A 25,100-nucleotide genomic window follows, 5' to 3' on the forward strand; every position below is an offset into this window, starting at 1 on the left:
ATGGATGGATAACTTTCTGTTGTATGGATATTTCACATTTTGTTTATCCATTCATCAGTTGTCATTTGGGTTGTTTCCACTTCTTGGCTATTGTGAATAACGCTTTTATGAACATTTGTTTGCAAGGTTTTGTGTGGACATATGTTTTCATTTCTCTTTGGTATACATCTTGGAGTAGAATTGCTGGGTCATATAGTAACTATGTTCAACTTTTTTAAGAACTGCCAAACTATTTTCCAAAATGTCTACACCATTTTATCTTCCCACCAGCAATGTATGAGTGTTTTAATTTCTCCACATCCACACCAACACTTGTTGTCTGTCTTTTTCTATTATAGCCTTCCTAGTAGGTGTGAAGTGGTACCTCATTGTGGTTTTGATTTGCATTTCCCTAATGACTAATGATGTTCATATCTTTTCATATGCATATTGGCTGTCGGAAATAAAGCGGTGCCTGTAAGGGAATAAACGCTCTCTCGGTTCTGGAGGAGAAAAGAATTTATTTACAATCTTGCAAGATGGGGCGTCCAGCCAAACACGCGGGAGGCTGGCGCGCCAGAGGAAGAGAATGGCGATGTTTAAATCCCCTACTCCTAATTCGCAAGTCCCTCCCCTGTTTCCCCATTGACTGGGTACTACAGAGGTTACAGCCTATCCGAGAACACTAACTAATTCATCTTTTGAGATTTTAATTTGTACAGCCAATCCCAGAGAGCCAACTAGCTCATTATTGAGATTTTGAACTGATTAGCCAATGCCCCCCCAAATTTTTATTTTTTTTTGCTGTGAGTTCCCGCCTCTGATACTACCTCATGTCTCTTTACATCAGGCAGATTCTCTCTTCTCTTTGTCTGGGGCTTGTTTAAACTGGTTTTGCCTCCATTTCCCTTATTCCATGCTGTCTCTATGTGAAAACGAAACTTATTCCTTTCTTACAGATTCCCTCCTCTTTCTTTTTTAAACACTTTTAGTTTTCACATTTTAGATTCTCAAATTTGCTAAGGGCTTTTTCACATTCCTCATCATACGGATCTTTCTTATTTTTGATTCTAGTGGTTTTGATGGGTTTATGAACTAGCCTTTGAGCACACAGGATTATGTAGCACCCAGCTGTTATAAACATTTTGGCTGGAATGATAAGGAAATTAAAATAGATGTTGCAATTCCTTTCCATTTCTCGAACCAATTTTCCAACCATTCTATGAGTGGGTTGTTAATGCTAGAATTCTTTTCTAGTTTCTGAAATAAGGCTGTTAAGCCTTGTAGGGCTTTGGTGATAGTTCCATTAGGCGCTGTATTATAGGGGATGAATGTGCGACAATTTCCCCCAACTATAGCACAGACGCCTCCTTTTTCAGCTAGCATCATGTCTAGGGCCATTCTGTTTTCCCATGCCATTCGGCTAGTGGCATCTAACTGTTCTGCTATTTCTTTAATGACATCCCTGGTATAGTTGATAAATTTTAGCTGATGATTGACATTTTTATTGATGGTGACCCACCAGAATAAGGACGATTTAAATTCTGCAGCTACTTGATTTTTAGCTTTAAACTCATTAGGAACTTTCTGGGGAACCCCTATACTATCTACAAACATTTTTTTTATTGAAGGAACTAGGTACACTTTGTACATTTTTCTTTTCTCCTTTGCCTTGGGTTGGTACTTTTTTTATTACTTTCAAATGCCAGGGTAAATGAGATAGCCAATTGAACCAGAGCACAGGTTCCTCCCCACCTTTCAGGTAGTGTTGGCCAGAGGATGCCCTTCCCACAGTACCACCAGAGGTCTGCTCGGGGTATAGTTAGGCTGGAGAAGTTGCCAGTACTATCCTTGCTCACATTCCACACCTGTGTATACAAAGCCATGGTACCAAGATCCTGGAGCCCTTCTTCCCATCTGGAGAGACAGGCAGAGTGGTTTCCGGGACCGAGGTGAGACGCTGGTATGGCTTTGACACTTCCCTTCTGGACTGGAGGGAAAAGGGAGGACAACGTACTACAACTTTCACCAGGAGTAGCATTTTGAAAGAGGAGTGTTATACATTTAAACTCCCTTTCATGCTTTTTCATCCCCAAGGGGAAGGGCATAATCTGAACAGTGGGTTGTTTGGTTGTACAAGCATAACAGTCACTTCTGTTTAGACTCTGGATGGTATGTTTGCCCCATTCTACCCAGGCATTTGTATTTCCATAACCTGTCTCTATTTCTGTGGTTTGCTTTAAGTCTTTGGTCTTAAGTGTTCTAATGACCTTGGGGTCAATTTGAACTGGAGAGTTAAATTCCAGCCAAGTTTCCCTTAATGGTTTTTCCTCCAACCTGGGTAAGACCCATCCCTCATACTGTGTGGTCCACCAAGCAGTGTCCCAAGAATAACAGGGGTTAGGTGTCTCATAAGTTATACTCTCAAATGTTCGCCCCCCCAACAATCTTGCTTTCTATTTGAACAGTCTGCTTACATAAATGCTTATATTCCTCACTCAGTTGTTGCTGACGTTTTAGATTTTTACAGCTCATTACTTGACAAACATCAAATTGTACAGTTTGAGACTTTAAGCCTTTGACTACACTTATAACCAGCTTAGCAGAACCTGTTACTCCTTGAATATAGAACATTATGATCAGTATAAGCAATTTCATCATTAAGCTATACACAGAGCACAATGCAAACATAGGGTTTAATTCAGCCCTTCCTCCCTCCTAGTATGTTCTTTCAACTGTTGCCTATTTAAAGTGATCCTTAGGGGATCTGAGGTAGGAGTCACTTTCCAGGATTCAGGTTGAGTTGCTGGATACTTATCGTCTGGTTCAGGCACCGGTCCCCTCACTCGTGTGTAATGAGTCCAGCCTCTTTCTGCCGTTCGGACTGCCGTCTCAGTTGTCAGCAAGACCTGATAGGGTCCTTCCCAGATCGGTTGAAGTTTGGATTCTTTCCACGACCGGATCAGAACCCAGCTGCCAGGCTGATGTCGATGGGCAGCAAATTCAAGAGGCGGGGTCTGAGCCAGCAGTCCACGGTGCCTGAGAGATGATAAAGTAGAAGACAAGGCCAGTATATAATTCTTAAGAAAAAGATCTTTTGTGTCTAGGGAGGGGAGCTCTCCAGTCCACCTGGGGAAAGGCAAACCAAAAAGCATTTCATAAGGGGAAATTCCCAGTTCTTTTCTAGGGGCAGTCCTGATTCTTAGTAGAGCTATAGGTAAGCACTTGATCCAAGGTAACTTTGTTTCCAAAACTAATTTAGAAAGATGTTTCTTTACGGTTTGATTCATTCTTTCCACTCTCCCAGAGGATGGTGGATGCCAGGGAGTGTGGAAGTCCCAAGTGACACCCAGGCTTCTCATGACATTCTGCAACACACAGGAGGTAAAGTGACTGCCATTATCAGAGTCTATATTTTCCACTAACCCATAACGGGGAATGATTTGTTCAAGGATAACTTTAGAAGTTCCCAATGCTGTAGCTGAGGATAGAGGGTAGGCTTCCACCCATCCAGTGAGGTGGTCGACAATTACCAAAATATATTTTAAACGACCGATTGGTGGCATTTCAGTATAATCAACTTGAATGCTCTGGAATGGTCTCAGGCCCGGCTCTCTTCCCCCTTGTACCTGTTTTCTTAAAACCTTTTTATTAATTTTTTTTTGACAAATTATGCACCGCTCACAGATTTGTTTAGCAACTGTATAAAGGCCTACACATCCAAATTGTCTAAGTACTACATCACACATGGCTTGTACCCCCCAATGACTCCCCTGGTGTAGGACTGCTAATATCTCCCTCATTATTTGTTTATTTAACATTTGTCTGCCATCTGGGAGAAACCATTTCCCCTGATCATTTAAGGTTGCTCCTAACTGTTTCAACTCTTTTACTTCTTTGGCAGAGAATGTAGGGACCCCAAATTCCTTAGGGATAGAGGGTATTAGGATCATTATTTTTAAAGGGGGGTAGAGAGAGGCCTCCTTAGCCTTTTCATCAGCCAACCTATTGCCTTTTGCCTCAAAAGTAGGTCCCTTCTGGTGTCCATTTATATGCACCACTGATATTTCTCTAGGTAAGAGTAGATTGGTTAATACTTGTTTCACCAATTCCCCATGAACCAGTTCTTTTCCTTTGCTATTGATTAATCCCCTTTCTTCCCAGATCTTTCCAAAGGTGTGGACTACCCCAAAGGCATACTTAGAGTCAGTGTATATTGTACCATCCTTTCCTTCTAATAATTTGAGGGCTTGATTTAGTGCATACAATTCACAAGTTTGAGCTGACCACTTATTGGGCAATCGGCTAGCTTCTTTTACTTCACAAGTTATCCCATCCACAACTGCATAGCCATTGTGCCTTTCTCCTTCTAGGACTTTGGAGGATCCATCTATGAACAGTCTTTCCCCCGAGTGCAGGGGAAGATCCCTTAGGTCAGGTCGGACTCGAGTTTGGTATTCAATTAGGTCTAAACAGTCATGCTCAGGGGTCTCTACTTGCTCAGGCCCCTTCCAGAGGAAGGAGGCCGGGTTTAGGCTATGATCTGTTGTTAAGACCAAATCATCTTTTTCCATTAGGATTGCTTCATATTTTAAGATTCGAGAATCAGTTAACCATTTCCCTGCCCTTTGAGACAGAATAGTTCTCACTTGATGAGGAGTACTAACTACTAATGCCCCTGCAAAGGTTAATTTCCTGCTTTCTTCTACTAAAAGGGCAGTTGCTGCAATGGCTTGAACACACCCAGGCCACCCCCTAGAGACTGGATCTAAAACCTTCGAAAGGAAAGCCACCGGCCTTCTTTGGCCTCCCCAGATTTGGGTTAGGACCCCCAAAGCTGTTCCCTTATCTACTGTAACAAACAGGTGAAAGGGTTTTTCGAGGGAAGGAAGTGCTAGAACAGGAGCTTGCACCAGTGCCTGCTTGAGCTCATTTAAAGCCTGTATTTCCGCTTCCTCCCATTCTATCTTGTCAGGCTCTTCCTCTAGTAATTTTTGGTATAGCTCTTTAGTTCGAGATGCAAAAGAATCTATCCACAATCTACAGTACCCTACCAACCCCAGGAATTTTCTTAGCTCTCTTTTTGTTTGAGGAAGAGGCAACTCTACTATGGCCTGGATTCTTTCTGGATGGATTTTTCTTTTTCCTTCACTTATGAGGTGGCCTAGGTACTTAACTTCCCTTGCTACAAATTGCAGTTTACTTTTAGATACCCTTAATCCTTGTTCCCCTAAAAAGTTCAGTAGATTTTTCGTAGCTTGAGCCACCACTTGCCTTTCTTTACCTGATATTAATAGATCATCTACATATTGCAGAAGGGTGATTTCAGGTGGGACTGGAAATTTTTCCAGTACCCTCTCTAACTCTTGCCCAAAGAGATTGGGGGACTCCGTGAAACCCTGAGGTAAGACCGTCCATCTGTATTGCTGCTTTCGCCCATTGAAGGGATCTTCCCACTCAAAGGCAAACAGGTCTCTACTTTCTGGATCAAGGGGACAGGCCCAGAAGGCATCCTTTAAATCTACTACACTAAACCACTTATGATGGAAGGGAATTTTACTCAGGAGAGTGTAAGGATTAGGAACTACAGGGTGTCGAACCTGGACAATTTTATTAATGGCCCTTAGATCCTGCACCATTCTCCAGCTACCATCTGGTTTCTGAATGGGGAGAATGGGAGTATTAAAAGAGGACATACAGGTTTCCAAGAGTCCATCCCGAAGGAGACCCTCAATGATGGGTTGGAGTCCTTGTCTTCCTTTAAGAGGAATAGGATATTGTTTCTGGCACACGACCTCCCCTTCCTTTTTTTTAACTTGATTTTAATTGGGGGAATTTGCAACCCTCCCCTGTTTCCTTCTTTTACCCATACCTCCTCCTTAATGTCTCTTTCATCTTCTTCAGTGAGCAGGGCCAAAACCTCAATCCGTCCATTCCTTACCTCTAAATCCAGTCCCATAGGTATTATTAGGTCTCTTCCTAATAAATTACTCCCAGCTTCTGGGATGTGCAACAAGGGAGCTATGATTTGATTATTTTCCCAACAAATGTTAGTAGGTTCAAGAATGGGAACTTTAAATCCCTCCCCTTTTACCCCTGTGACGGTGAGGGAACTGCCAGAGAGCCTGGCCCCCTTTGGAAGATGATTTACAGAGGAGCAAGCTGCTCCAGTGTCTACCAAGAATGTAATTTCCTCTTGATATGGGCCCACCTTTAAATTTACTAAAGGCTCCCGGTGGGCTTCTGAGATGAGGAGCCTCTGACTCTCCTAGTCTTCAAAATTCATTAGCGGTATAACTCGACCCTCCTTCTGTAAGTCTGGGCACTCCCTTTTGAAATGGCCAGGCTTTTCACAATGATAACACCCTGCAGAGTTCTGCATTTTCCTTGCTCCTTTTTTTAAATCAGCCCAGCCCCCTCCCCTATCTCACCTCTGTCTGCATCCCCCATTTCCTGTTTCTAATCTTTTCTTGACCAAGTGGTCAACAGTGGCTATCATGACTTTAGCCTGCTGCTTTTGTTTTTCGTCCTCCCTTCTTACAAATACTTTCTGTGCTTCCCTTAATAACTCCTCCAATGGCTTATTCATCCATCCATCTATTTTCTGAATCTTTTTCCGAATATCAGGCCAAGATCCCTTCACATAGCTGACCTTTAACATTCCCTGGGCTACAGGGTCATCAGGGTTCATACCTGAATATTTCCTTACTTGTTCTCTCAATCTTTGTAGATAAGCAGAGGGAGACTCATCTTTCTCTTGATTTACCTCAAAGGCCTTATCCAAATTTTGAGATTTGGGTACCGCCAATTTTATTCCCTCTACAATGAGGTCTCTGAGATCCTTCATTTGTGCTCTATCCTCTTTATCATTATTATCCCAATCAGGGTCAGTATTTGGAAATTTTTGCTCTGCTGCCATCACCCCTTGCCCTGGCGGGTGTTGCCTTTCCCATTCTTTCATAGCAGCCCCTCTTATCATTCCTCTCTCCTCTTTTGTAAAGAGGATGTTTAATATGGACATAAGTTCAGACCACGTGTATAGGCTAGAGCCTAGGAACTGATCTATTTGCTCAGCCAGCCCCATTGGGTCCTCTATTAGCAATTTCATCTCCTTCTTAAAATTTCTTACTTCTGCACTCGTTAATGGGGCATTTACATACCCGACTTCCTTTGGCCCCATAGGCACCTCCCTCAAGGGGTAAAGGGATTTAACGGGGTGATGTTCCCTTACTCTCTTTCCTTCAAGAGTTTTTGGAAATGGAAAATTCTGTACATCCTTTTTGCACTGTATTAATTCTTTCCTCAACCATTGATGGGTCATATCTGGTGGGGCAGTTGGCGCCGATGGGCCTCCTGATTCCCCTGGAACCTGTGCGGACCTTATTAGGTCCTCAGACTCTAACAATCTCTGCCCTGGGGGAGGAGGGGAATAGTAGGGAGGAGGAAGGCTTAATAAGGGGTCCCAGGGTTTAGATTCTACCAACTCATCTTCCAAGTTTGGGTTTTTATCTTTCACAAGGTAAAGGGGAGTTTTTTTGTTCTTTAGCCAGCACGTGGCATAATCAGACTCCTCCTTAGAAAAGGGTTTCTTCTCATTAACATAAATTACAAGGTTGGCACAGAGCCAGTCCTCCTCTGACCCATACTTTGGCCAGAATACGTCTGGTGGTGAAATGCTTTCTTCAGTCCAAATGTAACAACAGTATTTAATCATTTTCTTTTTGTCCTTTCCCTTGGTCCGATCGCTATCGGTCCAATATTTTAACATCCTACCTAGTGGGCTATCTGGAGGGATGTCCCCGAGGGACTCTATAGGTGCCCCCTTTTCTTCTTCCCCGGCCGGCCAACTGCCTCTATTTCCCATCCTGAGTCTTGTCTGGGCTTCTTTCTCTCAGTTCCTTTCACTTCGTCTGTCTCTGGCCCTTTCCCTCGCGGGAGAAGGGAACCGCAGATTGAGACTCCGCACTCGCTTCGTGCAGTATGTCGCACGTCTCAGTCACACACAAGCAGCTCCAGACTCATCAGGAATTCCCGACCACCAAGGCAATATATTACTTTCCTTACCTTGGTCCGTGCACGGAGTTGCCTGGTCAAACAGAGGCAAGCCCTTTCCCCCTTTTCTCATCCACAACCGGCAGATCCAAGCGTCTGGTCTCGGGCCCTTTAGCTGCCGGAGATGGGCCCCCAATGGCGGAGTCCGAGACCGCTCAATCAGCGGGGCGCGCCTTCCCTTTGTCCACCTCGGGGGTCCCCCTCCGAAGCTTTGGATCCCGGACGAGCCCCCAAGTTGTCGGAAATAAAGCGGTGCCTGTAAGGGAATAAACGCTCTCTCGGTTCTGGAGGAGAAAAGAATTTATTTACAATCTTGCAAGATGGGGCGTCCAGCCAAACACGCGGGAGGCTGGCGCGCCAGAGGAAGAGAATGGCGATGTTTAAATCCCCTACTCCTAATTCGCAAGTCCCTCCCCTGTTTCCCCATTGACTGGGTACTACAGAGGTTACAGCCTATCCGAGAACACTAACTAATTCATCTTTTGAGATTTTAATTTGTACAGCCAATCCCAGAGAGCCAACTAGCTCATTATTGAGATTTTGAACTGATTAGCCAATGCCCCCCCAAATTTTTATTTTTTTTGCTGTGAGTTCCCGCCTCTGATACTACCTCATGTCTCTTTACATCAGGCAGATTCTCTCTTCTCTTTGTCTGGGGCTTGTTTAAACTGGTTTTGCCTCCATTTCCCTTATTCCATGCTGTCTCTATGTGAAAACGAAACTTATTCCTTTCTTACATTGGCCATCTGTGTGTCTTCTTTGAAGAAATGTCTGTTCAAAATAACCATTTTTAAATTGGGTTATTTGTATTTATATTGTTGATTTGTAAGAGTTCTTTATTCTGGATACTACATTTATGATTTGGAGAAAATTTCTCATCCTGTGGGTTATCTTTTCCTTTTCTTGGTGATGTCCTTTGAAACACGAGGTTTTTTTTAATATAAAGTTCAATTTATTTACTTTTTCTTTGGCCGCTTTTGCAAATGTTTTATATTTTAATGAAGTCCAATTTATCTAGTTTTTTCTTTTGTCACTTACGCTTGTGGTTTTGTACCTAAGAAACCATTGCCTACTCCAGGGTCATGAAGAATTACTCCTATGTTTTCTTCCAAGAAAACATAACTTAAACTCTTACATTTAGATCTATGATCCCTTTTGAGTTTTTGAGTATTGTATGAGGTCCATATTCATTCTCTTGCATGTGTATAGACAACTGACCCAGTACTCTTTGTTGAAAAGGCTATTCTTTCCTGATTTAAATGTCTTGGCACTCTTGTTGAAAATCAATTGACTATAAACATAAGGGTTTATTTCAGGACTCTCAACCCTATTCCATTGATCTATATTTCTGCCCTTATGCCAGTATCACACTGTCTTGATTACTGGAGCTTTGTAGTAAGTTTTGAGGTCAGGAACTCTGAATCATCCTACAACTTTGTTCTTTTACAAGATTGCTTTTGCTATTCTGTGGACATCACTTTTTTAGGTCTTCCAGAGGCATGATCTAATCCTTAGTTTTGTATTTTCAAGATCTCAATTGTATTAGTGTCTCCCCAAAGTAAACAGGTACTAGGGCATTGATTTTATTCTTCAAATTTGCAAGAAAATGCCAACTTTGATATACATGTTATGGAATATTTCTTTTTGGTGACCTGAACAAAAATGCCTATGCAGGGAATTCCTCTTCTAAGGTGCCAAATTAGTTATTAAAATGTTGCTTAATAATCATATAATTGGAAACTAAGGTTGAAGGGAGGGAATATAGCACATAGTTAAAAAGCCATAAGCTTTGGGGCCGGACAATTCTAGATTTGAATCCTAACTCTGCCCCTCAATGGCTGTGTAACTGGGGCGAGGTTTTGGACCCTCTTCATCTGTAAAATGGAAATAATAATTCCTTTCTTATAGGGTGGTTGTGAAGGTAAAATGAAATAGCAAAAATAAACTCTTAATACAGTGCCTGGAACTAGATAATTTTCAGTAAATGGTACCTAACATAAATTCATAGGATGTTTTATTCGGGCTGGAGAATTGCTTTCTGCCATAGCACAGGCTTTCTGGTGACCTGAATCATTGTGTTTGTAGATAGAGAGACGTTTTGCTTTGAAAGGTGTTCAGGAGGAATGGAGCCATCTTTACCCTGGAGAGGAACCTGGTAACCCAGAGAGCCTGGTTGCCCGATGAGAATGCTAGACCTATGTTGCCAGATTTTGATGTTGTGGATGATGTTGATTCTTGCTAATGTCAGTTGCAGAGATTTATATTTACTGATCTAGACCCTAAATTCTGGGATTCACAGCCATCCTCTACAATAACTTTTTAGAGTCCACATATCCAGAAACCTCAGTTATCCAGAACACCACCAAGATCTAAGAAATAAGTGAAAACCAATTACTGAGCCGTCAAAATGGATATCACAAGAACTCATGTATTTACCTGACAGGAGAACCCCACAGAAAATCTTTTTTACTTAAAACCTGAGAGTCTAAACTAGTAAAAGTATCTATGTCTAACTTAGTAATAGAAGCATCAAAAAAGTAAGAAAGAAAGTTTTTGGGTAGAAGAGTGTGTCAGCCTGATGGTAAGCAAGGAGATCTACAAAAAACAGATGAGTTAAAAAAAAAAAATTAAAACAGCATTCTAAAGGCCTTTTCATATAGGGACAAATAGATAATACATACTTTTTAAAAAAAACAGCTTTATTGAAATATAATTCACACACCATGTAATTCACCCATTTAAAGTTTACAATTCAGTGGTGTTTAAGTATATTCCCAGAGTTAGGCAACCATCACCACAGTCAATTTTAGAACATTTTCAGCACTTCAAAAAGAAGACCCATCCCTTTTGGCTGTCACCCTCCCCATACTACCAACCATTCCCAGCCCTAAACCACCGCTATCTACTTTCTATCTCCATAGATTTTCCTGTTCTGGACATTTCATATAAATGGAATCATATAATATGTTGTCTTTTGTGACTGGCTTCTTTCTCTTACCATAAAGTTTTCAAGGTTCATCCATTTTCTAGCATGTCAATACTTTGTTCATTTTTATAGCTGAGTAATATTCCATTGTATGGACACACCACATATCAGTTCCATTTGTCAGTTGATGGACATTTGGGTTGTTCCCATCCTTTTGGCTATTATGAATAATTCTGCTATAACATTCATGTGGAAGTTTTTGTGTAGACATTATGTTTTCAATAGCTTGGGTGCATACTTCAGAGTGAAACTGCTGGGTCATATGGTAACTCTATGTTTAATTGTTTGAGGAACTGCCATACTGTTTTCCACAGCGGCTGTACCATTTTAAACTCCACCAGCAGAGATATACATACTTTTGAGGGCATTCATTGATTATAGGAGAATTCAGTAATGTTGCTAATGATAATGATGTCCCTTTATCACCAATAAAAGTGTAAGTAATTTTCAAAGGGCAGTATACAAGAAAACATGCAAGTTTTCCATCTCATGGCGGGGGAGCAGGGGAGTTCTGTAAATTAGCTCGAGTTTTCATTTATATTGGATATCTTGTTTAACTGTGATGCCAGATCATAAGATGTCACTGGCCTAACTTACTCGAACTCAACAGGTTGAATTTGCAAACTACAGCACTATTCAAGTAAGAGGTGGGGTAGGGAGCTCAGAGATAAACTGTTTCTATGCATTCTTATCCTAGTATATGGTTGTTACTAAGTATCCTTGAGGAGACTCAAACTGTAACTTTTCTCTCAGTGGAGTTTCCCGCCCACGCCCTACAGGATCTCAGGGAGACAGAACTATGTTGATCTCCTCTGGAGGGCCTAACTAGGGGAATATAAGGAATGAAATTAGTTGGCGACTAGCAGCCCCATGTATACTGCAGTCATTCCACTCTGATCAGGCAGAGTGACACTGCTCAATTCACTTTTGTGGAGACTGAAATTCAAGAGATTTCTGTCAGTTCTAAACTGAATACTAAGTATCACCCACACTGGATTGGAAACAGCAGAGTTTGGAACAAACACAAAGTAAGCTGACTGAAGTTTAAACATTTCCATTGTTTTTTCCTTCTCGTATTTTAATAGGGATTTTAAAATCTTAACCAGGTAAAAGCCAGCACAGGGCCTGAAAGAGAGGCCAGTAGAATTTTAGAGCTGGAAGGCTACCAGAAAACCTGTGCAGTCTCTTCATTTTACAAAACCGAGGCCCTGGGTCACGGAATGATTTAATGTAGGTCACTCAGTTAATTGTGACAGCAAGAAGGAACCCGGGTGTTCTGACGCCTTTGTAGGCCAGTGGTTTTCCCATGCACCCCTACTCCTGGGTTAGTGTCGCCCTCTCTCCTTTTATTATTTTTTTTCTTCTTTCTTTCGCTTCTTAACGGCAATAATTTAGAAGGTGGGCAGACAAGGTTTCAGCCCCAGCTGTCCACCACTTGGGGTGCGCGCTGTCTAGACGAGGATGGGGTCTGGGTCTCTCCTAGCCCAGCGCCTTTTCCTCGGCAGGTGCTCTGCACCTGGGCTGAATCGCTGCATCATCGCGGCGGCTCTTCCTGCTTCGGCTTTTACAAGCGCAGGCGTGTACCACCCGGGTCTCCGCGCGAAAGGAGAACGTGGGTCCGAACCCACCACCACCACCTGAAAAAGGAGCTTCTGGAAACCCTCGTCGTTCTTCAGCGGACCCGGGCGGGCGAGGAGATGCCTTGCGAGTGAGTGACCTCGGCTCCGACCCCGCCACGGGTCAGCGCGCGGCCTGGGCGGGCCTGTCCAGGCCTGACGTGGCTGCGGGGCGAGGAGGACCGCGCGAGGGGAGAGGCCACCGGGAGGGCGCGGCCTGACGTGGCGGCCGCGGCGGGGCGGTGCGGGGAGCCCGAGCCACTGCAGTGCCCTGCGCTCCGGCCAGAGGGCGCCCAGCCTCAGCCCTTCCCCACCCCGAGGTCGCCGGGGCTCCCGGAGTAACCGCATCGGCGATTGGGTCGGAGGCGCGGCGGGGCCATGTTGAAGCAAGGCGGCCACCCCGGCTTCCGCCGCCCCCGGTCTCTATCCCGGGTCGGGCTGGACCGCGAGAGAAGGGGAACACCGAGTGCGATCCTCCCTCCCCGGTGGCCCCATGCGGCCCGAGCGCCCGCGGTGGCAGCCGCCCCTGCGCGCCCGGTCCAATCAGCGGCGCGGGCACAAATATGCAAATGACGCGTCGGTGCTGCCGGAGTGCCGCTCGCAGGGGCTGGTGGGGTCGCGCCGGGGGAGTGAACTGGGCCAATCAGGCGGGTGCGTGGCGGCGCGGGGGAGGCGGTGCCCCTTCACTCCTCCCTCCTCTCCCCGCCGACCCCGCGCTGACAGGGGGGCCTGGCCGCGCCGCCGGTAAGTGCTGCCGCCCGCCGCTGCCGCCCGCCGCCCCAGGCGTGGGGAGGAAGCCCGGGGGTGCCGCGGAGCTGCGGCCGCCGCTCAACTGGTGGGGAGAGGCAGGGGCGGGTCTGTCAGCCGGGTGGTCGCCTCAGGCAGCCCCCGCCGTGCCAGCCGCGCGTGTCAGTCTCGGTCGAGGCGGGGGGCGGCGGGGGCGCCTCAGTCGTGGCGAAGCCCGGGAGCCAGCGAGCGGCGGTGAGTACGTGCCGCTGCCACCGCCGCTCGGCCGGGGGTGTTGGGGCAGGCCGCGCCACGCTGCTGCTGCCTGAGGTGTGCGGGGCTCATGCCCGGGGACAGCGGGGACTGCGGGCACGGCGGGCCCCGGAGAGCCGGGGAGGGGGCGCTGCCCGCACGTGCGGCCCAGCCGACCCGCGGCGCGCCCCGCGCCTGTCATGGCTGCGGGCTGCTGCCCCCGCCCCCGGCTCCAGACCCCGGGGTCGGGACCCGGCCGCCGCGCCTGTTGCGTCGGATAGCGTGAGGGTAGGGTGGGCAGGGCGTGGGCGAGGCGGTGCGGGGACGGCAGGCTGCGCCCCCCTTCCCCGCCCTGCGTGAGCCCGGGGCCTCCCCCACCCCCGCTCGGCTCTCTCCGGAGGGTCGGGCTTGCCTCCATCCTGCAGCCTCTTCCCCCGCCCGCCTGCTTTCTCGCCTTCGTGACTCATGACAGGGCGTCCCGCGCGAGCGCTGGGTGTCCCCGAGCACGGGACGCCCCGGCGCGTTCCCAGGCCTTGCCTCTCGGGTCCCGACCGTGCTGTCTTCCCCGCGACCCTTCGCTCCCAGGGGCAGCCTCTGGAGCCTCTCCATGTCTGCAGCGTGGCCGGGACCCCACCAGCTGCGGCCTCTGTCCGGCCGCCGCTGCTGCCGCCTTCTTGGTCTCTGGGTGTGGGACGTGATGGGTGGTTCCTGGGCTCTCTTTGCGGACACCCATCCCAAAGCCAAGCACGGTCCGGAAAGCCTGGTGTCTTACTGGCCTGTCGCAGATGGCAGCTCAGAGTGGTTTCTGTTCGCTTTTTGGTTGTGTGTGTGTGTGTTTGAAGAAAAATAAAACTTTTCAGAACAAAGTAGACAAGAATTTTTTTTTAAAGTGATGTTAACAGTGCTACACAGTTGCGCTCTTGGAAGCCTGGGATTTGACACGATTCTGACTTTTATCCATTTATGTGAAATATTCCTAGCAACATAAAAATTCTCCCCTATTAAATAAAGTTTATCTTCATTAATAAAACCACTATCACAATTTAGTTTGTCAGTTTGGATAGTACTGCTCACCTTTTCCTTTTTCTTATTCCAATCTCCTGAGTTCTACTTAATCAACTGTGGTGTTGAACAGAAAAAGGGGCTTATGTAATGTGGCTGTACTAACTGTACAGGTACTTTTAAAAGAACTGTGAGTCTGCCAACACATGATGATACACAAAAGGTGAACTGAAAGGGTGATTCCACATTGCAGAGGTAGGAATTATTATTATTTTGCAGTCTACTAGAATTGGTCATAGTTTCTTTCTACTGGATTTATCGAATTGAATTTAAATTCAACTCTTTGCTAACGGGCAGCACAGAGCCTTAAATATGATAAATATTTGTTAAATGAAAAACATCTATTGCTTCAAGTGAGTTGAATATGTATTATGTATTTTCCAAGATTTTTCTGTTTCTGCTTCTATGGTTTTAACAATTCACTTTAAATAGTTAGAGTGTACTGCAAAGCATTGGCTAGGTCTCAGTTCTTGGGGAGTTTCCTGTAAAACTATAGACCATATTAATAAAAACATGAAATGCACTGGAAAGAAAAGTACTTGCCTCCCAGTTTTCTTTGTCATCCTTGAACAGTTTCATGGGAAAAGTGGCTATTGTAGAATTACAAAAAGCAAAACAAAAAACTTGGGATTGACAAGAAGATGATGTCCTATGGGCATAGGAAACAGGTTTAGAAACAACTGTGCTGGTGCAGTAAAACCCTCTTCTTGATTTAAGGAGTAGTAAAGTGAGAAGAAAAATGGCCTGAGGCGTTAGTGGAGGATATCCCCAAGAAGAAGTCTTTTAGGGTGGAAGGAGTACTGGTTGGAGAGAATTAGGACTTTGTCACTTATCTAGCTGTGTAGGTAGAGCCAAGTTTCTTAACCTCTAAGAACCTTAGTTTTCTGCTGCATGAAATTATTTTAAGTTGCCTTCAGTTTTACAATTCTGTGATTCTAAGTGTCCCATGAGGTGATTTCTGTTCACCAAATTACAAAAATTATCTTTGGATTTTGAGTGTAAGAAAAGGCAGAGGTTTTTGAAGCAAAAAGGGGAATAGTTTATCTTATGTGAAAAGAGCTTTTTTTAAAAGTAAAACCTCAAGTGGGCAGGTATGAATAAAGGAAAGAAAATAGTGCTGTCAATGGGAAAAGCCCATGACAACATTAATGAAATCATAGAATTTTCAATTCGGAACTATCTTTAGAAGCTTTTAAGTCTAAACTTCTTATCTTATGTAACTGAATGCCTTCTACAAGGAATGGAACTAGTTCTTAGCTGTTAACTTGTGGAAACAAGATAGAAATGAAGGAGGGGTTTAATGTATAAATTTAAGGAACTGAAGTAACCTTACCGATTGAGAAGTCAAATCTAATGAACATTCTATTGATAGTAAAATAAAAACATGTGAAAATAGTTCTTAGGTTTTTCTAAAGCGTTATCTGTATTAATTATTGATGTAAATATAGAAGAAAAAGTCAACTGAATTTGAGGAAGAAAAGAAAAAATGAAATCCTAAAGAGGTCAGAGTCTATAAAGGAAAGATATGGCTGGAATAATAGCTCTACTGGGGAAATTTCATCAAGTAATCACTAAATGCAGTGAAGAATATGGAAACTTGAGGGAGTTGGTCAGAATGATAACTCAAGTTATGAAAGCATAGTCACAAGTGTCTGAAAAACCTTAAAAGCCAGAAATTGGGGTCAGGTTAATAGTATAGATACTGAGGAGATAGAAAGATTTTGTTTTAACCTTTTAAGTTTTATATAGCCTTTGTATTCTTAACAAGGGATATAAGATTTAGCCCCTTTATACTTTGTAAATATAATTTGCCACCTTTCAGTTTTCTAACTTTGTTCTAGCATGTTTTGCTGCCATTCACTTCCTTATTTGGGCTTTACTCCCTTTCTTTCTACCTCTGAATTAGTCTGCAGATGCTCAAGTCAGATCCCCCTTGGGAATAAAATCATCTCTTGTTATTGTAGACCTCAGATTTCTCCTTCCCAGCAGGTCAGACATTATTATTCTAACTTATTTGACATATCATTCACATCTTCCTGACGTTCTCTCTCCTGTGCTGTATTGCCTTTCAATTTCTAGGAGCACTTTTTTGCTCCTCCCTTTTAGAAACAGACTTCGAAAGCTGAACAGGTAAAAATGGGAGACCCAAAGAAGAAGCCATTTTGAGCTGTAACTTATTCTGTGGATTCCAAATTATTCACATTCATTAAACAAATTTAGTAAGTCATGATTCCTCCCTTCATGGAACCATCATTCTCTCAGGTGGTGATATTTAACTGGAGACCTAAAGAATTAGGAGCCAGCTAGAAAGAAAAATGTGTGTGAAGGCTATGAAGCAAGAAAAGCTTAATATGTTGGAAGAAATTAAAGAAGTTGAGGGTGGCAGTGGTGAAATGATGAGGAAACCATGCAAGATTTGTAGAGGTAGGCAGAGAGCAGATCATACTGGGCCTTGTAGGACATGTCCAACAAAGAGTGTGGGTTTTACTAAGGACATTGCAAAGTCATTGAAGATTTTGAAGCAGAGGAGTAATCAGCTTTAATTTACATTTTTAAAATATGACTTCAAGAATGGATTGGAGGAAACCAAGAATAGAAACAAAGTATTTAATATTGCATTTGTCCAAATAAGACATGATGGTAGCCACAACAAGGATGGCAGCTGTGGAGATGAAGGAAAGTGGAAGGATTTCAGATTATATGTATATAATATATACATATAATATGTATGTATAATATAATATATATATATGTGTATATACACACACACACACACACACGAAGAGAGAATTGACAGTTTCATGATGGATTCGCTATGACGGTAAAGAAAGATTTCAAAAATGACCTCCATGTTCCTGGATTGACAGACTTAATAGTGATGTGATTTACTGAGATGAAGAAGATGAAGGGAAGAAAAGGTTTGGCCAGAAATCAAGTATTGGACAACATCCGTAGACAAGCGCTTCAGAAGTCTTATAGTCTTGTAGTCTTGATATTATCATCACTCTTTTCAGTTATTTTCTTGTAGGCAGCCTGATATTAAATTTATTATTTTTAATGAGGTTTCTCGTGTTTATGAGTAAAAATTACAGCACAGATCATTAGTAGCTATAATTTATTGAATAGCTGTCAGATACCAATTCTCCTGTTACAATTTGGCTTTATTAAGTGAAGTCAATCAAATACTAATTTTTTTTAACTACACTTTAAAACTTTTTTTTTTAATCAGTAATTTTAAACATTGTTACTGCTACAAAAGGACATAGTTTGAAATCTGAAAAAATCACTTCTCTTGTCCAATAGTCATTTCAGATCAGTTCACTTGACTAAATAGGAACAGTGTAATGTATGTTAAATTTTATTCTATTGGAAATTGATTGTTGTGCTTCTGAAAGACAACTGCTAATATATGTTCTTTTATGAGAGGAAGACAAGTCAAATTTTCATATATTGCATAAAGCTTGTTTTAACTTTGCTTTATCACAGGTTGAATAAACTAAAAAATATTCTTTTTTTCCCCCCATGAAATCAGCTGGCTAGAATTTCATATACCTCCATGTTTTTCAGTTATGTTTTTATCTTTACAATGTTTTCAATTAATGTTTTTATCTTTATAATGGTTATCTTTAAAACGGCAATTAAATACGCATTAGAAAAAAATTTTTTTTCCATTCAAGAACTGATCAGCCTTATCTAAAACAAATCTAGGAATTTAGGATTGTAGATTTGGAGCACTTATCTATTCTGTTTTTTACAGGTGAAGAAACCGAGGTACAGAGATATAGAAAGTTGCCTGAGGTTTCTTAGTATTAGGGAATACTTTATTTCAGAGGTTCCATAATTTACTGCATATCCAGACATAAGAATGCACTTATTAATTCCACTTTGCTGGGTGTGTTGAAATTAGTATAGAGAGTTTACTGAAGTCTTTTCAGAGACCCTACCCAGTGTTTTTGTGAGTGACATATATTCTAAATATTCTTATTTATTTACTTATGCTTCATCTTGTTCCAGTCAGGTTTTTAAAAAACTTTTTCTTAGTATGACAGACATACAGGAAAGTGTATAAATCATTATATATAGCTCTATGATTTCTTACAAAGTAAACACACCTCTGAAATCACCACCCAGGTAAAGAATTAGAACGTTATCAGCACCCCAGGAGTGCCCCTCACATTCCCTTCCAATTACCACTCTTTCCCAAGGGTAACATTATCCTGAATTCTAAAACCATAGATTAGTTTTGTCTGTTTTTGAGCTTTATGTAAATGGAACCATATAGCATGCGTTCTGTTCTTTTGCATAACATTATGTCTGAGACTAATCTGTGTTGTGCCATGCAGCGGAAGTTCATTTTCATTGCTGTTGAACCTAATGTGTGAATATAGTACTATTGATGAACATGTGGGTTGTTTTCAATTTGGGACTGTTAGGCATAATGCTAATATGAGAATTCCTGTGTCTTTTGGTACACATTCTGTCGAGTATATATTCCTAGGACCAGAATAGCTGGTCATAGGCATGCATATGTTCAACTTTAGTAGTAATACCATGTAGTTTTCTTAATTTGTTGTCGCGGTTTCCACTAGTTACGTGGTTTGATTTAAATATGACTATATTTGAAAAATCTCTGGGCTACTTTTCTTGATCTCCAAAGATGAATATTTGATGATGAATAGCTTTTTCTGCCCAAATGAAATGTAGTAGAAAGGAATATAACATAACAAATATAAAGTTTTAAGTTCAAAAATGAAAAATTTGTTTTCTTGTTTCACAACATGAAAACATGTGCTTGCTATATTACAGTAGATTCAGACAACACAATTTTATGATCTTGAAGTTATAGTGAAATGATAATAGTGTCTTTTCTTGATCCTTAAAAATTTTGGTTTTTAAAATAGTGAATATTATATCATTTTAGGAATATGGTTTGTGAAGAATGAAAAAAGGTACATATAGTTTAGTCAAAGAAATTTTCTGGAAGCAGATAGAAAAACAAAAACAAAAAAAACCTTTGTAAGTCAAGGTGGATTTGTATAGCTGTTAGGTGTAATGTACAGGATGCTTCAAAGTAAGATCCTGGGGAAGGAGGGATGAAAGTGTTACAAAGATGAATAGAAATGTGTCAGAAATGACTAATGCCCAGGGCTACTGATAGGGATTTGCATCATTGTATAAACAGGGACCTAGGCTATTGCTTTCTTAGCATACTTGAGCTCAGAGTTCAAGGAGGGCACTGGTCTTGTTAAAGTAGTACTAGTAAGAAAATTTTAAAGAGAAATAATTTATAGTATTAATTTATAGTATTTTATAGTATACCAAGAAAAACAAAATTGAATTTAAGGATTTGAATGTGAAATCACATCTAGAGGATATCTTAAGGATTTGAATGTGAAATCACATCTAGAGGATATATTGGGGAACACATCAAAATTTGAATTTCAAATGCTATGTAAGCAGATTTGGTAAAACTGAAATCACTGCATTAGGATGTTTATGTACTAAAGTACTTTGAATCAATCGGAAAAGCAAGGAAAGCCATAGGAAAGAAACTCCAAGATACTGTAGTGTCAGAAAAGCTAAGAGAGTTTTCAGATGCCAGGGGGTTAATTGAACTGAGTTCAGCAAATACTTCAACAGCTTTTACTCTGGCCAAGCAGGGTGGTAGCTGGTAGCGAAGATGAGTATGTCACAGCCCCTGCCTTTAAAGCACTCAGAGCCTAAGTAGTATGATAAATTAGGAGACATAGATGATTGGAGGCTTCATATAGAAGACAGCATTTAAGTTTACCCTTTTTTATCCCTTCAGTTAGTGATGACAAGAGTTTCTTAGTGGTCAAACAGGAATTGAGCTAACATTTGGATTTGTCTAGGAGGCTGTTGGTTACTCTTGAAAGTATTGTTGCAGTAATTCTGTAGAGGGAGAAACTAAAGTACAAGAAATTAACAGGCCAATGGGATTTAAAAAACAGACAGTGAGAATGGATCACTTATTTTTAATATTTAGCATTGAATGGAAGGTTAGAAATAGGATAATAGCTAGATACAATAGGATCAAAATAATATATTTGGTTTGTACATTTTGTTAGAAGGTGAGAGATCTGCTGATGCTCAAAGAAGGGAAACAGGATGGTTAGAGATCCTTCAGAGAGATGGCTAAATGGAATGTTAAGTGGAAGATTTATCTTTGGAGAAAATTCATGTTTCCTCTCTGAGAATAGAAAAAAGGGATAGATGCAAGGACTGATATATCCTTCTGTGAAAAGATGATTGGTGAATTTCTGTTGGGAAACCTCAGAAGAGTAAGAGGCAAGATAGTCCTTGGGTGAAAATGAGGAAGTTAAAATTGAAGTCTTGAGGAGAGAAAATATAAAATAATTGCAAAGAGGTAGCAACCTAGAAGCATAGAGAAAGTCTAAGGAGGGGCAAGGGCCAAACTGAAGGTAAACTGTGTAAATTAGCATTAACCTTGTATTAATTAGGTGACAGACATAAATATTATAAATATAATAAAATTCTGTAAATGTTAATTGAATTGAATTAGACTGAGGCCTGGAGATAAAATTATAGTGGGGATGGTAATACAGCATGATGAGTTGAATAAATGAAAAAGGTCACAAAGGTGATGAGAAAGGGCAGCATTGGATATTATTGGCATTAGAATCTGAAGAGGTCTGGAAAAGCCTAGTAGTCTGGAAAGTGAGAGGGTTTGAATGACTAGGCCCTTGGGAAGGCAAAAAAGTGATGGAGATGACACATTTGAGAGGGAAAGCTACATTTAATGGGTATTTACTGTATTTTAGGAACTTTGGTTGTGTTCTTTCTAAACCCTGTGACAATCATGCATGGTAGATGGTGATAATCTGGCTCTTAGTTCTTAGTTTATGTAAGACTTTTGAAAATCCTGTATTTAAATCAGTGTCCTGGTTTTAATATTAATTTATGTCACTTCAGAATATATGTTAATACTTAATTTGGTTAAGGCTGTGATTAGTGTTCAGGACTACTTCAATGTAAGAAAAAAATAATGTAGCTGAACTGACTTAGTAGCAATAGGAAATTTGTAGTCTATTTTTAACACTAGCCTCAAATTAGTTAACCTTAATACCTTTTTCATGAGTAGAGAGGAGATTATGTTTTAAAGATTTCCCTTTCTGTGAGATGCACTGAATTGCATATGAATACCAACAAAAGAAGTAATTGAATTTAGTAAATGGTTATCTGCAGAGGGAGAAATAGATGTTAATAATATAAGCATTGGATGATTGCTATTTAGATGATTAGTAGTTTTCAATTCTTTTAAACCAAGAAATCCTTTGTTTTTTAAAAACCCTGCTTGAAAGCTCAATTTGTAAAATAAATAAAAGCAGAATATTCAGGGTGAAATCTTTTATGGGGGGAAAATGAGGGAAGGAAAGGTCTAAAGCCCTTTCTTCCTTTCATTGGCTAAAACAACCCAGCTCTCCAAGGAGCACAGTGTGAAAACACTTCAGTGCTTACAGAGTGCTTTACATGGATTATTTTACAATTTTTCTATGCAACCAGTACTGTTGCAGTCCTCATTTTACAGAGGAAGAAACTGAGGCTCAAAGTGATTCAAGTGACTTGCCTCGGATAATATAGCTAGTAAATGGTGAATCCAGGATTCCAACCTCAGCCTGTTTTTAACGTAAAAGTAATAATTGTGGTATAGAGTCTCTAATGGAATCACTTATCAACAGAAGTAGGATTCTTTCACTGAGGGATCACTGGAAATTAAACTTTAAATGGGGTCACTGAGGCATATCGTTGCTTGAAAGAATCCTTTTGAATGTCAGCTTTTGGAATAACTTATTTAAGATTGAGGGGGTTTGCTTTGTTTTGCATCATGACATCAATTAATTCCTGAAAGCATTTATTGAGTATTTACTCTGTGCCATGAATTACATTAGATTTTAGGGTTACAAAGAATAAGAGCCTGATCTTATTTAGTAGGGGAGACAAAGAAGTAGACCAAGAATGATAATACATTATGAAAGGTGTGGTATACAAAATATGAATGCTCCGCAGGTCAGGGTATGTGTATGTGTGTAAAGACTTCTGGGGATGGTAGAACTTGAGCTTTACCTTGAAGGCATTACTTTATCAAATGGAGAAATTGGACAGATGGAAGGTTATAGAAAACTTCCTGTACACATTAATGGAGGTATGAGAAAGATATAAATTCAGGCAACATCTCAACATGGTTGAAGCACAGATAACCTATGGGGAAAGGGAAACAAATAAGGCTGGAGGGACATCAGTATCTTTAGAAAGGGAATAAAAAGAGCAAGTGTTGGGGAGGGCAAAGATAAATTTAGGCATATTATGATACTGTTGATTAGTATAAATATTTTTTAAAGAGGTGGAAAATAAGTCCAATCAAATATAATAAGCTCAGATCTTGATAGTATTTTAGCAAGCCAACCAAGCATCTTTATGTTCCTAATTCGAGAGGTCAATGAGAAGGCGTTTTGTATTTATTGTGCACTTACTCTGTTTTAGGACTTTAAATATATTTTTTCTAAATTCTCCAGCTACCTTGGGATGTAGATGGTCAGAGGAGGAACAACTCTCAGAGGTTCTAAGGACCACTCAAGGTTACTCAACTGAGAGGTGGCAATTAAAATTTGACACTTCACTTGAGCTCCTTCAGCTATGCCGTGGCTGACTTGTATTTTCCAGATATTTTTCTAATTATTTAGTGAATCTAATTTGCTTTCTAATTAAGCAATCAATGTATAAATAACTCTGTTGGATTAATCAGAAGCATGCCAAGGATACAAAGAGCAGAGTTAGGATGAGATTTAATGGAATAGTATTAAACAAATATGGAGAGTGGAATATGTAGCATAAGCCTTTTATCATGTGGGCCACCATGATTGGTATATATTGTACATTAATAGAAAAACTTAAGGATTTGTTAATTAGCTACTGAAAATAATTTAGAAGGATGTTACTTCTGGAAAACTGTTAATCAGATTTTTTTCTGATGGATTCTAATTTTTGGTACTACTCATGTTACTATGCTAAGGTCATAAGGTATTTTTAAAATTAAATCTCAGGTAAGTTCTTATTTTAAATTAAGGAGTCTTCTACTTTGTAGCTTCCTTGAATTTATTCCTTAACGAGGATTAATTAACCTTTATTTTCCTGATGGAGCTTATGTTGGTTGGGGTAGGTTTTTGTTTTGTTTTGTTTTTAGTTCCTTTATTGGAAATACAGAGAGCTTTTAAAACATTTGAGAACATGTGAATAGAAAATAGACCAAAATATACAATGTTGAGTTATAAGAGACCTTCACAAGCAACCATTCCAAACCTGTCATTGATGAGTAAACTGAGGACCAGCGGGTTAAATGTTAGAACTTTGGTCTCCTGAGAAGAAAAAAAAACAAATAATGCTAAAAGGTTATAGTCTATATTTTTGCATAATGAAATTTCTCTTTTGGATCCTTTTAACCTACTTTGAAAATGTCTGTTTAGGCGTATAAGTAACAGTTAAGTAAATTAGCAGGCAGGCATTAGATGTTCATGTTGAAGAATTACCCTCAAAGTACTTTGGTTAGAAATTTTCTAAGCAGTTTATGGCTGAAAATTAGGTCAGAGTTTGGAATTTGCTATTCAGGCATCTTTTACCCTACTTTCTGTAAAATAGCCAAATAAACTACCAAAGACTGGATTCTGTAGCAGATCATGCTTGTTAAAAAGAACTTGAAAAATGCAGGAAGGAACAAAAATGATCCATAACCTCAACTCAGATAGTCACTGTTGCCATTAAAAAAAAGTTTCACATGAGATTTTTGAAAAATACAAAAGCAGTTTCTGCCTTACTTAGTATTTCCTCTCCTAACCCCCCCCCCCCAAAAAAAAGTTTTGGTTTTCCCATGAATAAATATTTATTGACTGCCAACTGTGTGATAGATAATGTTCAATAAAGTATATATCAAATAAAAATTTTAGACCTCCTAGAACTTAGGAGGCACAGGCTTTACACAAAATAAATATGTAAACTGTATAGAATGATAGCAAGTGCTAAGGTAGAAAAATAAAGCAGGGAAGAGGTATGTGAAGTATTGGGGAGACAGGAAATGATGACATTTTAGATAGGGTGGTCACTAAGAAAGGCCTCTTTAAGAAAGTTACTTTTGAGAGAAGGCCTTGAGGCCTTGAGGAAGGAGCATGCTTGGTTTTCTGAGGGTCCTGAGGAAACCTTTGTGGCTGAAGCAAGGGGAAAGAGTAGTAGGAGATGAGGTCCTACTACTCTTGAGGTAGGGGTGAAGAGCTGTAATATAGGAATTTGCAAGTCATAGTAAGGATTTTGGGTTTGAATCTGTGTGAGATAATGAGCCAAGGAAGGGTTTTGAGGAGAGGAGTGATCTGAGATGGCTTGCCTTTTAATAAGATCAG

At 41.0% G+C, this 25,100-nt stretch overlaps 1 protein-coding gene across 3 annotated transcripts in view; it reads left to right on the forward strand.

Moving 5' to 3' along the window:
* Positions 1-25,100, forward strand: part of CHD9 (chromodomain helicase DNA binding protein 9) — a 284,977-nt gene that overhangs the window by 40,706 nt on the left and 219,171 nt on the right. Inside the window, exon 1 of one of the 3 annotated variants that reach the window (XM_037816042.1) lies at positions 13,344-13,377. The exons of 1 other annotated variant lie outside the window; for it this stretch is intronic. The gene's annotated coding sequence lies outside the window, so the exon portion shown is untranslated. One more of the 3 variants, XM_037816041.1, reaches the window with a different exon arrangement.

This window comes from Choloepus didactylus, chromosome 22 (genome assembly GCF_015220235.1).
Source record: "Choloepus didactylus isolate mChoDid1 chromosome 22, mChoDid1.pri, whole genome shotgun sequence".
Taxonomy (NCBI): Eukaryota; Metazoa; Chordata; class Mammalia; order Pilosa; family Megalonychidae; genus Choloepus; species Choloepus didactylus.